The sequence below is a fragment of the Sminthopsis crassicaudata genome, chromosome 4, assembly GCF_048593235.1.
Source record: "Sminthopsis crassicaudata isolate SCR6 chromosome 4, ASM4859323v1, whole genome shotgun sequence".
In the NCBI taxonomy this organism is placed as follows: Eukaryota; Metazoa; Chordata; class Mammalia; order Dasyuromorphia; family Dasyuridae; genus Sminthopsis; species Sminthopsis crassicaudata.
The window spans coordinates 431,052,017-431,068,579 of record NC_133620.1 but is presented as its reverse complement, the minus strand read 5'-3'; the positions used below and the strand labels follow the sequence as shown (position 1 = coordinate 431,068,579).

The 16,563-nt window shown below is 40.3% G+C and overlaps 1 protein-coding gene across 1 annotated transcript in view; it reads right to left on the bottom strand.

Annotated features, from left to right (window-relative positions):
* Positions 1–11,590, bottom strand: part of CTTNBP2NL (CTTNBP2 N-terminal like) — a 68,073-nt gene extending 56,483 nt beyond the window's left edge. Inside the window, 1 exon segment of the mRNA XM_074263068.1 lies at positions 11,570–11,590. The gene's annotated coding sequence lies outside the window, so the exon portion shown is untranslated.
* Positions 11,591–16,563: the final 4,973 nt, after the last annotated feature.

Here is a 16,563-nt window from a genome sequence, read left to right as displayed (position 1 = left end):
AGGTGCTCTGGCTCTCGTTGATTGACCAACAATCCATCCTAGGCCAATCTTCCATGGATTATTGTGTGGGCCCTAATTAACTGGAATGAAGGTAAATAGAAAATGTTTCAGTTTTGGCCAGTCTTCCCCTCCTAGATTGGATTTTTTTTTTGGGGGGAGGACCTAGGTAAAAGAGGCTATCCTTTGCCTCAATTCTTATTAATCACCTAATGGGCATTACTTCAGACAAACTGAGACCTGTTAAACATCTTAACTATCAAAGGCCAAGGTCTCCCAAGGCCTTCTCTAATAGTCCTGGTTCTTATCTGAATCCTGATCACTTTAGAGGAGAATGTGGGTAACTCTGCACAGCCCTCCCACATGTAAATCCATGTCATGGCACCACCTCCCTGTTATCATGGTCCTCTTTGAGAACAAAGTACAAACAACTACCACCAACTGACAGGTAAATCCAGGAACTCCAATCCAATTCCCATAGCCATCATAAAGGAAAAAGGACCACCAGCCACCTTTGGAGCAGGCAAACCAGCTACTGAAGGTGCAACGTACCAGGCATGATGGGAGAGACATTTGTCATACTGCTCTTAAACCACCTTTCCTTGGAACCACAGGCAGACATTCAGAACCAAGAGCCTCTGGAATGGCATCATTTGAGGATCCTTCCCATCCAGGTCCTATAGCCATACTTTAGGAGGAAAACTTCATGAAAATGCTGTTGGATATCTGTTTATGTAGGTGATGTAGCTACATCTACCGAAGCCTGAGAAAATAAAGTTCTCATCACCTAAGTCCTTGTCAGAAATCAGAAATTGTTATGATTTTATCGGTTGAAATGACACTAAAGAAAAGGCATTACAGTCTGCTTTGCCGTTGCTCCCTAAGGACTCCTGACTAGTCTATCTGACTAGTAGCAACTGTGTCCCTTACAGAACGTAAGCTCTTTTACAGCTGAAGCTATCTTACATTTCTATTTGTATCACCATCACTTAGCTACGTAGCAAGTGATTAATAAATGGTTTTTCATTTGTTCATGCTATTGACTCTACCTATATAATATGCCACATAAATGTGAGTTATTATCAAAACCATTACTTCCACAATCAAAAGGTCTCAGATGTTTTATCCTTTAACACTTTCTAGATTTCAATAAGGGTCATTTGGACATTGCAGGCAAGCCATTAAGTTGCTCTCTAAATGGCAGACTTTTAAACTTAACACTAATTATCCCTTAAGTTCTGCTTTGAAGCTGGTAAGGGGAAAGAAATATTTTAAAATGTTAACAAAAACCTAAGATATACCATAACATATTTAATATGTATGGGAATGCCTGCCATCTAGGGGAGGGGGTGGAGGGAAGGAGGGGAAAAATTCGGAACAGAAGGGAGTATAAAATAATGTTGTAAAAAATTACCTATGCATATGTACTGTCAAAAAATGTTATAATTATAAAATTAATTAAAAAATAAAATAAAATGTTAACAAAACCTCTATTTTGTGACAGGGTCTAGAAAGTGAGCAGTTCTTTAAATAATTTCCAAAAGAAAGGCATTTCAACTCATGCTGTTTTCCTAGGAAAATCAAGGCACAAAATTAACTTTGTAGTTACAAACTCTTCTACTCTTCTAGCAATGAAACTTAGAATCACTACTTTTAAACCAACCTTTTCTGAAATGGAATAAATAGTATATTGGGGATACTCCTGTCATATGCTTAATTAACAGATAATTTTAAGATCTACTAATCTTCAATCTAATTTTTCACTTTACTGTCAAAACAACATAATACAAACTGGCTTTTTATTACTCAAATCTAAGTTTAAGTCTAGGCTATAATGTATGATATGAAATAGAACAATCTTGAATAATTATTTTGAAAGTCATAAATTTCATGACATTTATAAGGGGGATACTTTGAGCCAATTGTAGGATCTAATAGCAACAATGCTATTACAAACAAATATAATGGTAATAAGAAAAGTATGTCTGTTTACCCAATATTGTCAGTATATAATCTAAGTAATAATATAATAGTAAGTGTATAATCTAAGTATTCTTAAATATCATTATTTTAATGTTGTTTTACTCTATTCAATAATCATGAAAGATAGGCATCCTGGTCTCTAAATATATATATTCATTTCCAGAAGAGGAAAAGATAATATAAATTGGTAATATCATATTTCTTTGTAGCATATTTTCTTTTCTTTTCTTTTTTTTCTTTTTCTGAGGCTGGGGTTAAGTGACTTGCCCAAGGTCACACCGCTAGGACGTGTTAAGTGTCTTGAGGCCAAATTTGAACTCTGGTCCTCCTGAATTCAGGGCTGGTGCTCTATCCATTGCACCACCTAGCTGCCCCTGTAGCATATTTTCTAAGAAATTAATTTTATTATACAATTTGACCAAAAGGATTAGATTCTTATATGCTAAATAAAAGATGACAAGGAGAAAAACTACACAAAAACTTGCTAATTCCCCATCAATATTCCCAGAGGTAGAGAGGTCATAAACCATTAGAGTTTGAAGGGACCTTCCTTAGAAACTGCCCAACTTTGTCATATGGATAGATGAGGGGAAAGGCTGAACTGGAGGAAGGACTTAAACCAGATTTCCTTCCTCCAGGACAATGCACTGAATCCTCAGTGGGCTTTAAAACTTCAGTCTCTCTCTCTAGTATTGATACCAGAAGGAAGTGTTTATGTACTGAAGGAGAAAGAAAGGGAATTGTAAACATTTCCCTCCCAATTAGGGAAACAGCAAAGCCATCAAATACAAGCCTATCTACTTAGAGATTTGTTTAGTCTTTAAGGTAATTTTACTTGAAAAAGATCAGACTAGAGGAATACTAGTTATATTGCTGGAATGGTTGTTAATGAGCCATGGTATTTAGGATAATAAAAAACAGTCATTAAAATTTTATGTGCATATATGTATGTATTTGCACATATATATGCACACATATGCACACACAGAGATTATCATTATAACCCAATAGGAAAAAAGGCTTGATGATTTTTCCCAGGTTACAAAATTTGTAATAGTAGCAAGGACAGAAGTGAAATCCATCTTGATTTCCAGTTCAATGTTCTTTCTACTATTCCATGTTGTTTGAACTGCTCTATTATTTTTATAAAATTTCATTTGTCTTCATCCAATTTAAATGAAACCAGTCTCATGCAACTACACCAATTTATTATAACAACTTCAAATGGACTTCTATTTCCTGAATTCAAGACTTTCTAAAATAAGGGTACTATGATTTGTGAAACATCATTGTAAGTATTTTGAGTTAAACAGAACATGTAAATTGATTTTAGATGCCTTTCATTTCCAGTAAAATGATTCATGATCTGTGGTTCCAGGGGCAGTCTGGAATATAAAAGACTTTCCAATCTTAATATAGGATGAAATCACTACTTCCAGCAGGTTTTCAAAAAAGGGTATAAGATCCTTTTAAGGATCAAAGTTTCAAACAGTGAAAAGACTCATCTAATAACTATTCAGGAAATCTAAAAGATAGTCAAGTATGCATTGGAAGATCATTTCTTTCTCCTTTCCCCCCTTTTTGGGCAACTTGGAAACAAAGGGAAACTGGTGGTAGTACTCCTTTGCAATCTGGTTAGAAGTTACAGAAGTTCATGTTACTGGGTTCTATGTAAATTAAGAGGGACAGTTAGGTGGCACAGTGGATAGAATGAGGGCCCTAAAGTCAGAAAGGCCTGAGTTCAAATCTGGCCTCAGACACTTAACACTTTCTAGGTGTGTGACCCTGGGCAAGTCACTTAACCCCAACTGCCTCAGCAAAAAAAACAAACCAAACCAAAACTACCTAACAATCTAAGACTACGTATTTTTTTTGGGGGGGAGGGAAAGGGGGGGTCATTTGATCAAAAATTCTCCCCTCCCCACCCTCAATAAAATAACAACAAAGTTATTGTTACTCTTAGCAATGGGTTGCTGTTATAGTAGCTAATTCAGAGCCCCTAGACTGGGCATCCAGTTTTAAAGATTACTACTTCTAAACTGGCAAATTAATCAGAGAATTATAAATTCTGTTACCTTAATTAAATAAGTCAAATGTTTCCCAAACCAAACTCTACTGCAGATTAGTGATGTAACTAAATTTTCTACTGAAGACTACTCTGACCTTTAGTAGGGCAGTTTCAGAACCTAGAAGAGAGAAGGGGAAGAACAAGATAATGGGAAAAGTTTCAAAAGGATTTTATTTTATCTGTAATACTAATATGTCTGTCCATCTTACTTCAAAAAAAAAAAAAAAAAAAAAAAAAAAAAAAAAAGAAGGGAGTGTACAGAAGTAGTCTTCATGAACCCTTAGCAACTTAATGTTGCCAATGATAATACAAATGGACTTTTTATACATAACTATAGATATTTGATATTTTTTATACAAATAGTTTTGTAATTATATTCATATTTCTTTAGCCTATGAGTCTCCATATTTTGGTTTAATCTTTTGTGACCTATTTATTTTGACATTGTAATAACTTGATTCATTTAGATAGCATTTACCAACAATTGGGACTTTGGGCAATATTTCCATGGTTTAATAAAGGATATTTGAAATTAGCATTGTCCCAAGAAGTCTAGGCAGTATGTTCGCCTAAGTATATACACACAGATAACCTATGGCCTGAACACTTTACATGATACTAGAGAAGAGAAATGGCTAGTTTTTGTCAGGCCTTCTTTTCTTTTACACAGTATTACTGTCTTTCAGATAAATTTCTAATCAAGTCAGATGATGTTTTCTGAGAAATAGCTGAAATATTTTTGGAAATCTATTTTACTATATTATACCAAATGCATGATGGATGTGAGAAGAAAAATGTTTTATAAACTAAATGTCTACCTTAAATTTAAAGTCAATACCAAAAAATTCAATTCTAAAATTCAACTTGATAAACAGTTCAATAAAGGATGTACCAGAAGCTGCTAAGAGTTGGAGATACAAAAAGATAAAGGACAGTATGTCCTTAGGGAGCACAAAAATCTAAGAGGGGGGAGGGGAATGGGAGTAGGGGAGGAAGAACCTAAGTAGTATATTGGATAGAGCCACTGGCCTTGGAGGCAGAAGAACCTGAGTTCAAAAGTCTATTCAGAAGCTACCTGTGTGATCCTGGGCGAGTTACTTAACTCCAATTGCTTCATCAAACAAAGTTAAAAAAAGAAATCTAAGGGGGGAGACAACATCCAAACAAATATATACAAATCATAGGAAATAATTAACAGAAAGATGGCAATAAAATTAAGAGTTGGCGAAGGCTTCCTGTAGAAGATAGGATTTTTGTTCTGAAGCTTTTTTTTTTTTTTTTTTTTTTTAAGCATCTAAGTCAAGGATGGCCAGATTCAATGATGTTCTATGCTCTAAATGGGAAAATAATGGTAGTCTGACTTGAGTGAATAAAACTGAACAAATATTTCTTGAGTATCTACTATGCTGAAGACATTGTGTTAGGAATTTTGGAAAATTTAAATAAGTTTAAGGCAGTCCTCATCTCAAAATATTGATGACATTTGTATTAAGTGCTTACCAAATGCAAGCCACTATGTTAAGTATTGGGGATACAAAAATTAAAGTGCCCACAACCAGTCCCCTGCTCTCAATAGAGTTCTGCATAGTTTTTCTCTATTCCTCCAGCTGAAAATATTTTCTTTTTTGTCTCAATTAAAACATGTGCACAGTATATGAGCACAGTAATTATAATAGAAGTGTAAATGAAGCATAGCCTTTGACCCACCAGTCTCATTATTGGGTCTTTATTCTAAAGAGATTATAAGAAAGGGAAAAGGATCCATATGTGCAAAAATGTTTATAGCAGCCCTTTTGTAGTGTCAAGGCACTGGAAATTGAGTGGATGCCCATTAATTGGGGAATGGCTGAATAAAGTTATGGTATGTGACGGTAATGGAAATATTATTGTTCTATAAGAAATGACAAGCATGATGATTTCAGAAAATCCTGGGAAAGTCCTACAAGAACTGATACTGATGGAGTGAGCACAATCAGGAAACCAATGTACACAGTAACAAGATTATGTTATAGTCAACAGGTGATTCAGGGCAATTCCAATGGACTTGGGATGGCAAATGCCCGTTACATCCAGAGAGAACTATTGAGACTAATGTGAATTAAAGCATAAAATTTTCTTATACAACATGGCAAATATATTTTAAAGTATTGTGCCTGTATAAACTATATCAGATTGCTGTCTTAGGGTCAGGAGAGATAAGGGAGGGAGAGAGAAAATTTAGAACACAGTCTTACAAAAATGAATGCTTAAAACTATTTTTACAAATATTTGGAAAACTAAAATAGTTTTGAAAAAAAGTAAAATAAAAAACCCAAAAAGTTTCATGGGGAAAAGTGATAACATGTTGCATAGGATTGTTCAAATACATTGGCATGAAAGATTGAAGATATGGATGGGGAGGTGGGGTTGTTAGTTAGGCATGATATCACTGGGTGGAAGTGGGAGAAGGACCCCAGTTCTAGTATCTATTGGGCAGGCAGAGCATAAATTGGCAGAGGCAAGGAAAAGATAAAGGAATTCAATTCAATAAACATACATTAATCATCTATTCTGAAAAAGGCACAGCACTGGCCTCTGGCAATGAATACCAAAGGGAAACAAAAAACCAAAAATCCCAGTCCCAGCCTTACAGGCATTTATTTCTATAGGGGAAATGGGGATGGGGGGAGGATACTGAGGGGCAGAAAAGATATGACTAAGACAAAAATTTAATTTAAGGTAAACCAAAGAGGAAGGGCACTTTCTTTCGGCTGGTGGAATCATTCCATAAACACTGATAACATTACAAGCTAAAAGACAGGCAGAGGAGAGAAGTGAAGAAGAAAAGTAGCTGGGGTTGAGATGTCTGGAAACAGTCTGTGGCCAGCTTGTGGGGGCTCTGAAGGCTAGTGTAGAGTTTAGACTTTATCCTGTGAGTCTCCACTGAAGATATCTGAGCAAAGGAATGAAATGATGAAAGCAATGTTTGAGGCAGATTAGTCTGGCAAATTTCCCATGCATGGGGTTAGGTGGGCAGACTTGATAGAGAAAGAGAAGCCACTGAATAGTTTCTGAGTGATGAGATAGGGTCCAGAACTTGTTCATCTCCCTCTTTCTCTTCACTACAACCACAAGAAGAATATGAGTGACTGCAGCATGTTTTTCTAGCTCCAGAGTGAAACTTATGTCCAAAGTGAAAGGTAATTTGAATGAAAGCCCAATCTGGTGACCCATTAAGTAGAGATACAGTTTTCATCTATTCCTCAGACTCTCTCATCTCACATCCTTCAATCAATGATGTTATTCTTTCCTATAAGTTTTGACAGCTTCTCAAACCCAAAGCTCAGGATGAAGGTGCTGGGCTCAGGACAGAAGTTTGGAAAGAGGAACTTGACTGAAGACAACCTTTTTTTTAAGCGAAAACACTATCAGACTGTATTTCCTTTAGATCCAGCAGAAAAAGAAAGGACTTGAATTTACTGAAGCTACAAGTGGCTTACCAAATGTAGTTTAGTCAAGCCAGAATGCTCTGGTTAAAAACCAAAGAAGCAGATTCCACAGAACCTAGTTATACAACCAAGATGTAGGGGTTTGGGAGATGCAGGTGGGAGAGAAGGAATATGAATAGCAAGATGAGATTCCTTCTTCCATAATGGAGAATAATTCAAAAAAGAAAGAACTCCAAAAGACAAAAACCCTCCAAACTCTAATTACAACAAACAAACAAACTTATTAAAGCCGGGATCAAATGTCTTAACAGTGGATCCCCTTTTCAGGTCCTTATGTGATTTAGTAGATAAGAATACATACAAATGTTGCTTGTAGTTTCTCTCTCCCCTTAACTATCTTGGCTTATACTCATTGATATATGTAAAAAAGCAAGTTCATCATTTCCTTACTAGTTTTTAACTCTTATTTTTTTCTAAATGTCTAAAGATAAAGGCTGGAATAGTTATAGTTAATCCTTCCATTATCTAGCTTTAAAATTCATAGGCAAACTGACAAATAAGCCATTTTTAAACTGAGATGCTTTGAACTGGAATCTATCCAGTCAGCATCAAATCTTCAGGAAACAGGAACAAATGTGTTTTAAAAACAGGCTGACAAGTCATTTCTGGGGTCAGCTTCCACAGAAAAGTCTACTTTCCTTTAGAAATAAATTTGTGTTCCTTGTCTCATACTATATGTTCACCAACCAGTTTACTGGCAATACCCAGAAGTATCACTCTGTTCCACTCTGAAAAGCCAAGATTTTACACAGAATGAATTCCAATTTTGCTCTGCAAATTAATTGGCAGTACCACAAATTTGATTCAGCCAACACACAAGCTCATTGTTAGCTGAGCATGTCAGAACTTCTGTGATCAGCTTGTGTGAACTAGAGTCTATTCTACTCAGAAATTCAACCGCTGTTCTATGAATACCCTTCAAGCACATTTGAAGATGCATTAACAAGAAATAAAGGATGAAAAGAAACTACAGAAACCTAAAAGCAAAATATCCAAGAAACATTCTTAAGTAATGAAATAAGCCAAGATACTCAAAGTCTGAAATACTTTTCTAAACTCATAATCGCATCAGATTCTCAGAAAAGTGAAAGGAAACCCTGAAATGATTAGCAATGGTTTTATTTTTAAGTTCTTCCCAGGTTCTGAGATATAATTACATTTACAGAGACAACACATACAGAGACATTGAGACAGAAATACATACATAGAGAAAACAGACACTTTGACAAACTAAAAATGTTTTTGTGGATATCTCAATCACCAGTGGTGATTAAGACCAACAAGTTCCTTCAGGCAGACCAGATAAGGAAAGTAAAAGTAAATGTTGGTTAATGGGAGGAGTGAGTTGTTAATAGTATCATGATAGGCCTGGTTTTATCAGAGTTATTTTTGTAGGTCTACACCAAGGTAATAGCTTCACAATCTTGCTCTGAGATTAACAAAATCAAACTGGTGCTGTAATGATGACCAAAACATATGAAAGGCCAGTTTAATTTACTTTGTTCAAATAAGATAGCATAGAGAGAAGATGGGGGTTGGCAATTAATTTCTTTGGATACATTTAAGTTAACTTTATATTCTGTACTCCATCTTAACCATTCCCTTATAGTTTTTGTAGTTGGCTGAGGAGGCCATGGGTTAATATCTCCACATAGATAGTATATAACCCTCCAAGTGCTTCCAATCAGTCTCAATTCTTTTTGGTCTTCCAGGAAATAACCTTTAAAAAGATCTCAGTTGAAGGAAGAATGGATTCAGATTTACAATTCACAAATCATTACCCTTGGGGACTTAGAGATACACTTTGTAACTAGAATTGCCTTTCTTAGTTATCTCCAAAACTTTGAACTGTAGGCTGTGTAACCCAGAGGGAGTCACTTAACTGCTCTGTATGTTTTTTCATCTGAAAATGGGCATAATATAGCACCTACAGGACCAATTTGCAGTGAGGGTCAAAAGGTAACACCTGTAAAGTGTTTTGCCAAGCTTTAGGTGCCATAGAATTGCTTGCTATTGTTAATTATTGTTCAGTTGTGCCCTCCTCTTTGTGACCCCATTCAGGGTTTTCTTGGCAAAGATACTGGAGTAGTTTGACATTTTCTTTTCTAGCTCATTTTACAGATGAAGAAACTGAGGCAAATGGGGCTAGTATGTGAGGCCACATTTGAATTCAGATCTTCATGATTTTAAACTTGGCACTCAATCCATTTCCACACATAGCTGCATTATTAACATCTAGTAGGCACTTAACAGTGCTTATCAACTTGGAAGTAAAAGCAATAGTTAGTATCTCCTTAGAACGTACACTCTTGATGACTCTAATTCTAAGCATTTTGTCACAATGAACACCACTCCAATACTACATCAACATGAAGGATGATTTAATGAGAATAAAGGAAGTAATATTAAAACATATGAAGAATTTTTATACATGCAAAGTATTACACCACTGGACATCTATTGTCAATTCAATGGCACTCATGCTAATTCGAATACAGTGAATGGAGAACATTGGACTAGTAGTGAAAAGGCCTGAAATTGAGTCATGTAAGCTATATTCTATTATAGAGAGGTCACTGAAGCACACAGGAAAACGAGGGGATCAAACGAGGAAATCTCTAAGGATCCTCCCATAGCTCATATGCAAGGAAATAAGGGCTAGCAAGTGAATTTGAATTTAAAGTCTAAAAGACCTTAATTCGGAAAATCCTTTGGCAAATAAATACTAGCTCAGTGATTTTAAGTAAATCACTTCATCACTGTCTACCCCTCAGTTTCCTCAAATGTAAGAAGGGAATAATCATAGCACTTCCCTTCCAGATCTTCGTGAGGAATAAAAGATATCTGTAAATTGTTTAGCACGGGGCTTGCTGGCATAGAGTACCCGCTTAATAAATACGCGCTTGCTTCCTTACACGAGGAATATCCTCCAGCTTAGTTACAGCTGGGGCCCACGCAGTTTTACCTTAGTCAACTACTTTGCCTTCTCCATTCTGCAGAAAATACTATTCCTGCAAAGCCAAAACTGCAAGTAGTTTTACCTACGGATATTTTAAACTATAGCAAAGACCTCCAGCACCTTAAGGTGGGTGTGGATCGAGAAGAAAGGAACGAAAGGCCATTAAACCAGATTAATCATAAACCCACCGCCCAGGGGACCCGGGCTTTCCTTCAAACACTTCCTGCCTTTTGTTTCAAGATTTACACCTTTCAAGGTTATTCAAGTCTCCCACAGCAACCAGCCAAGCAGCGGCCACTAGACTAATGTCCTTATTTACATTTCTATGGCGCGCCCACCCGAAGGATCCTAACTTATTCATCGCCTGTTTATAAGCTACACACTCGTCAAGTTCTCCCATTAGCCAACTTCGGCAGCCGTCCGGCTCCCAGTAACGGGGGGCAGAACCTCGAGCTCCCCGGGGAATGCGAGCGGAGAGCAGGGCTCCCGGGCTCCCCAAACGGGAGAATGGCGCGGAAGCTGGGGGACTGCGGCTGCCAGCAGCCGGATGGGCTCCTCCACGTCCAGCCTCGCAGCTCAGAGAAGGGGGGAGACCAGAAGACGTCCGGGGCTGACCGGGGGAGGCGCTGGGAACGGGCTGGGACCGGCCCCGAGGCCCTTTTCAGTTAGGGATGCTGGGGGGGTGCGCGTACCAGCCGGAATGGGGAGGGGGCGCCGAGAGAAGCGCTGGCAATAAAACCCGAGCCCCCCGGCGCAGTCCCAGCGAGATGGGGCAGGTGGCGGGGAGGGAGGGGGAGCTGTCGAGGCCGGAGGGGGCGAGGGGCGGGGACGCGGGGAGCCCCTCTCCACCCGGGAGGCACGGAGGGGAGGGGTCCCCGAGGGGTGGGTGGGGCGCGGGGAAGGGGTCTGCGGCCCAGCCCGAGTTGGGGCGGGACCCGGGATCCCCTCAAAGGTTGGGGCGCCGCCTCCTCCGGGAATAGGGGGCGCGGGCAGCGGAGGAGGAAGAGGGGGCCCCGCCCCCTCGGGGAATAGGGTGCTGGGGACCTCGGGGGAGGTCGGCAGTCCCGCCCTCACCTTTCTCTCGAGACCCCGGTCTCCCCGTAAACGGCCCCAGAGTGCCCGGCCCGGCCGCTCCTACCTTTTCCCGGCGCTCCGGGCTCCGCTCCCCGCCGCCGCCTCCGCCTCCCGCTCCCCATCCACAGTCTCGAGCCTCTTCTCCTCCTCCCCCGCCGGGTCCGTGCCCTGACAGCTTTCCGAGCCAATTGTCACTTCAGCCCCGCGGCTCCCTGGCCAATCAGCGCCGCAGGAAGGCGGGGCTTCTCCAATGTCATTCAGGCTCCTCCCGGGGCCCCAAGATCCCTTTTGTTTGGGGAGAGCCGGGCTGGGATTGAGCTCGCGTCACTTCCGGCGGGAAGAGCCCTCCTCCCAGTCTGGCGCGCGGGTTCGCTCTCGCGCCCGGATCTTCCCGGCTCTTCTGTTGCTGGCCCGCTGGCCGGCTCGGCGTGTGCGCCTCGGTCCGGTCCTCGGCGCTGGGCACCTCTCTGCGCTCGGTCCTGGGACCGGGCACCGGGCTCGTCGTTTTGCCCGCATTGTCTGGTCTATGTATTCCATCGCCTCGGTCACCGATATTCGGTGTAACCTCACCCGAGCGCTCCCCCTCCTTGTCCTGGGCGTCCCCTAAACGGCGGGGCGCGGACCTGCGGAGCCCCGGTGCTCCCGACCCGGACCGCCTGCTATAACCCGTCTCCGCCCGAGCGGAGGGGAGAGGGAACCCAGGGCGCTGCGGATGCTCTTCCAGCCGCCTTCCGCCGCCAGTAAAACGCACCTCCCTGGAAAGCAAACAGATGGTTTTTGGTTTTTGGGGGGAGGTACCGCTCAGGGCTCACATACAGTCAATAGGAGGCACCGGTCAGATGCCAGCCTTGGGCCGGGCACCGCGTCAGACATTGAAAGACAATCCTGCTCTTGGGCCCAAGATCTAACGCGAGGGCGAGGCGCAGACCACTCGAACATGCACACTTGTATGTCCACACACACGTATACAGAACACGTGTGATCACGTTTCATCCGTTATATGTTGGGGAAATAAATGAACAATATCCTGGGGAAACTGCTCGGCTTCCACAGTCCTGACTTTAAAGACATCCCCGTGAGTGACACGACTAATGACAAGACTGGATGATCTCTCCTGGGTCGTGACCAGACCCAAAATTAAAAGGAATTTTAGCTGAGTGCAGACAGTCCTTTTGTCCAGATAGCCGAGGCTGGGGGCGGCCTGAGCCTGGAGACAGCTTCCCTGTGCAGCCGCTCCCGGAACACTACTCTCTGAGGAGGAATCTTCATCTTGAGCCCTCCATCATTGCCTGAGAGACAGTCAAATGATCTTTTTCTCAATTAGTAACCCCAGAGGCCTTATTAGTAAAATGATCAAATCTCCCAGAAACTATGTCGCTAGAACCTTTCTAGTCATCCCAATATGGAACTCCATCACGTGGGTGCAAAATGCTAACAAGATATATGTACAGGTCACATGTATGAATACGCATGTGTGTATGTACATATGATATGATGAATAGGAATTAACCAATAGAGGGAAGATGTTAGAATGAAGAGGGATTGGGAAAGGTTTCCTGCAGAAGGTGGCATTTCAGCCAGAGTTTGAAAGATGCCAGGGAAGCCAGGAGGCAGAAATGAAGAGGGAGAACTTTTGGGCATGGGGGCAGCTAGTGAAAATACTGAGTTAAGAGACTGAGTGTCTTTTGGAAGAATAAGAGAACAGTCACTGGAAAGGAAAGTACAAAGAGGAGTTACAAGTTGTAAGATTGGAAGGGTGTGTTTGTATATATGTGGGGGGGAGGGGGATGTAGGTTAAAAGGGTTTTGAATGCCAGACAGAAGATTTTGAATTTGATCCTACGGGTGATAGAAAACCACTGTAGTTAACTGAGTAGGTGAATGACATGATTAGAGTTGTATTTAAAATAAATTTTTTTTTAATTATAGCTTTTTATAGATAAAACATATGCATGGGTAATTTTTCAGCATTGACCCTTGCAAAAACTTCTGTTCCGACTTTTCCCCTCCTTCCCCCTACCTCCCCCCCCTAGATGGCAGGTAGTCCCATACATGTTAAATATGTGAAATGCAATATATGTATACATAGTTATACAGTTATCTTGTTACACAAGAAAAACCAGATTTAGAAAGATGGTAAAAATAACCTGGGAAGAAAAACAAAAATGCAAGCAAACAATAACAGAAAGAATGCAAATGCTATGCTGTGGTCCACACTCTTTTCCTCGTGTTCTTTCGCTGGGTGTAGCTGGTTCTGTTCATTACTGATCAGTTGGAACGGTTAAAATACAATTTTCTTAAAGAAATTCACTTGAGTAGATGAATTGAAGACAGATGGGAGAGGGAGAGAAGAGGCAGGCTGACTCGACATCAGGGTATTTCAATAGTCCAGGCATGAGTTACAACAATGGCTAGGTGACAAAGTGGATAGAGTACCTAGACTCTGGAAAACTTTTAAGAAGTTCAAATTTGACTTTTGACACTTAGTAGCTCCATCACTCAGGACAAGTCACTTAACCCAATTTGCCTCAGTTTCTTTATTGTAAAATGAGTTGTAGAAGAAAATGGCAAATCACTCCCAGTATCTTTGCCAAGAAAATCCCAAACAGGGTCATGAAAAGTAGGAAATGACTGGAAAATAATGACCAAACAACAACATGAGTGAGAGAAGGAGGTGAATCTGAAAGACGTGGCAAAAGTAAAATTGACAAGCCTTGTCAACAGTTTGGACATGGAAGAGGATGAATCCTGGTTTCTTCACTTTTAAAGTGGGAGAAATGTATTGGATGATCTGTATGGTCCCTTCTAGCTCTCATCTATCCTTATGATAAATTTCCATATCTTGAAATTTACCTCTCCCAGACTTTTACCATTCTAACTCCTCCCCCTTGAAGCTATGCTAAGGAGTCTGTAGATCAAAAAGACCTTAGATAACCTTTAAAATCATATCACTTTTCCATAGTATCAACCCTTCAAAGGCTTCAATACATCTTCCTTTTTATGGACTGCTGCAGCACAATCCTTGCTGGTGCTTGGAAGACTAACATTGCGTAATGGAGAAAAGATTTTTTGAGTGAGATTGTTTTTATGAGTGTGATACAATGGAAGTCTGAGTCTCAGGATTCCATGGTGGAAAATTATATCACCAAATGTATTTTACCTGTCTATGCTATTGACCATCAAAGAAAGTATTAGTGCAAATCTAATAGGACTAAACAAAACAACTACTCAGCATCATGACAGCCAGCTTGTTTGTGGTGGACTAATGGTGACAGCAAATTCATTTGCCCATTGTCTAATTTTTCGATGCTTCTGGATGCATTCTGGATGGTAAGGGAAGAATGAAAGAATTAGAAGCCACCTTTCTCTACCCTTTAGTTTACTATTTGCATGCTGGTTTGAGGTTCCAGAGAAGGGACTGGAGCCTCAGGTATACTGTGCTAGGGGCTACTAGGAATATAAAAATGAATATTATGGCATTGCCTTTAGGAAACTTAGACTTTAGTAGGAAAGAAGGGGGAAGGTAAATGACTGAAATGTCCAAATATAGGATGTTCCAAAAGTTTTAGTTTAGTTTTAAGTTTTTAAAATTGAAAGGGCTTTGGGGACTTCTTGTATAAGCAAGGTTAGATGTTAGTATAGATGTAAGGCTACATACAAATAGTTCCATTTCCTTCTCCTCCCATTTTGCTCTGCAGTGCAATGAGGAAGTGCCTCATCCCTTGACAATGGGGAGAAGCCCTGGCTATTTTCTGCCTATTCCTGAATCATCAGCAGAGTCTGCCTGGTGAATCAGTCTTTCCTCCCCACTGGTTGCCTTTGACCTCTCTCCACCCAACCTTTGCTCCACTGAAAGTAGTGAGTGGGAGTTCAGTTCTGTGGCTTGTTTCCTTTGTAGCAACAAGCAAAATCTTCCCAGACTATGCAATGGATTCCCTTGTCTCCTCCTGGACTTGTGTGGGAGAACCCAACACGAATGATATCAACTCTGCTTGGTGTTTTCTGATTACTCTTTCTTTTAATTTATCACTCCAGGGGATAGTAAGTGAGTAGGGATAGTATACCCCATCTTATAACTCAGTTTTATGCCTTAGGGGAGGAAAAACAGCAGAAAGCACTTGGGCTCTTAGAAACACCCAGTTTTATGGGAATAATGGGACTCTACAAAAGAACTCTGTCAATAAATTTAGAAACAAATGCAAATAAGTACATGTAGTATAAACAGCACAATAACACCTTAAGCCAGGAGACTTATTTTCATATCTCTTCTACATTTATAAATTACAAAGCTTTAAAAAAAAAAAAAGCCCCTTATAATTAGTTCATTTAATTCTTGTCTTGGTAGAATGGAAAGGATATTCTTTTTGAAGGTTCAAGTATCAGCTCTTCTACTTATTTAACTTCATTTGCCTTTTCTGATCCTACATTTTTCATAAGTCACTCTCCCTACTTTGAGCTCCTGTAGAGAGTTGGGCATTGAGATATCAAAAGGGTCTGAGTCAGAAAAATCTAAGTTCAAATGTAGCCTTGGACACTTTATTATCTGTGTCATCCTGAGCAAGTCATGTAACTGTTTGCCTCAGTTTCCTCATCTGTAAAATGAGCTGGAGAAGGAAATAGGAAATTACGCCAGTATCCTTGTCAAGAAAACCCCAAATGGGCTCAAGAGTAGTTGGATACAGTTCAAACGACTGAACAACATAGAACCAGAAGCCAGAAGTTCAAGCTCCTTTTGACCTGGGAACAGTAGAGTCACTTTCAGGACGCAGACCACAAAGGGAATGAATATCTTTGGTTTCTGAGCAAGGTAATTGTAACTGTGTACATTCTCCTAGTGTAAGAATATCTGTTTGTTTCTATGTGCCTCCTACTCCCTCTTGTGCTTAATACTGAATACTGCAGTTTCTGGGCAACCAGATCTGCTTTTCCCCTTAGTCAGACTCATTCTCCACCTCTGATTTGTTTAATTTCCCTTTTCTGGGAAGAGGACTATTC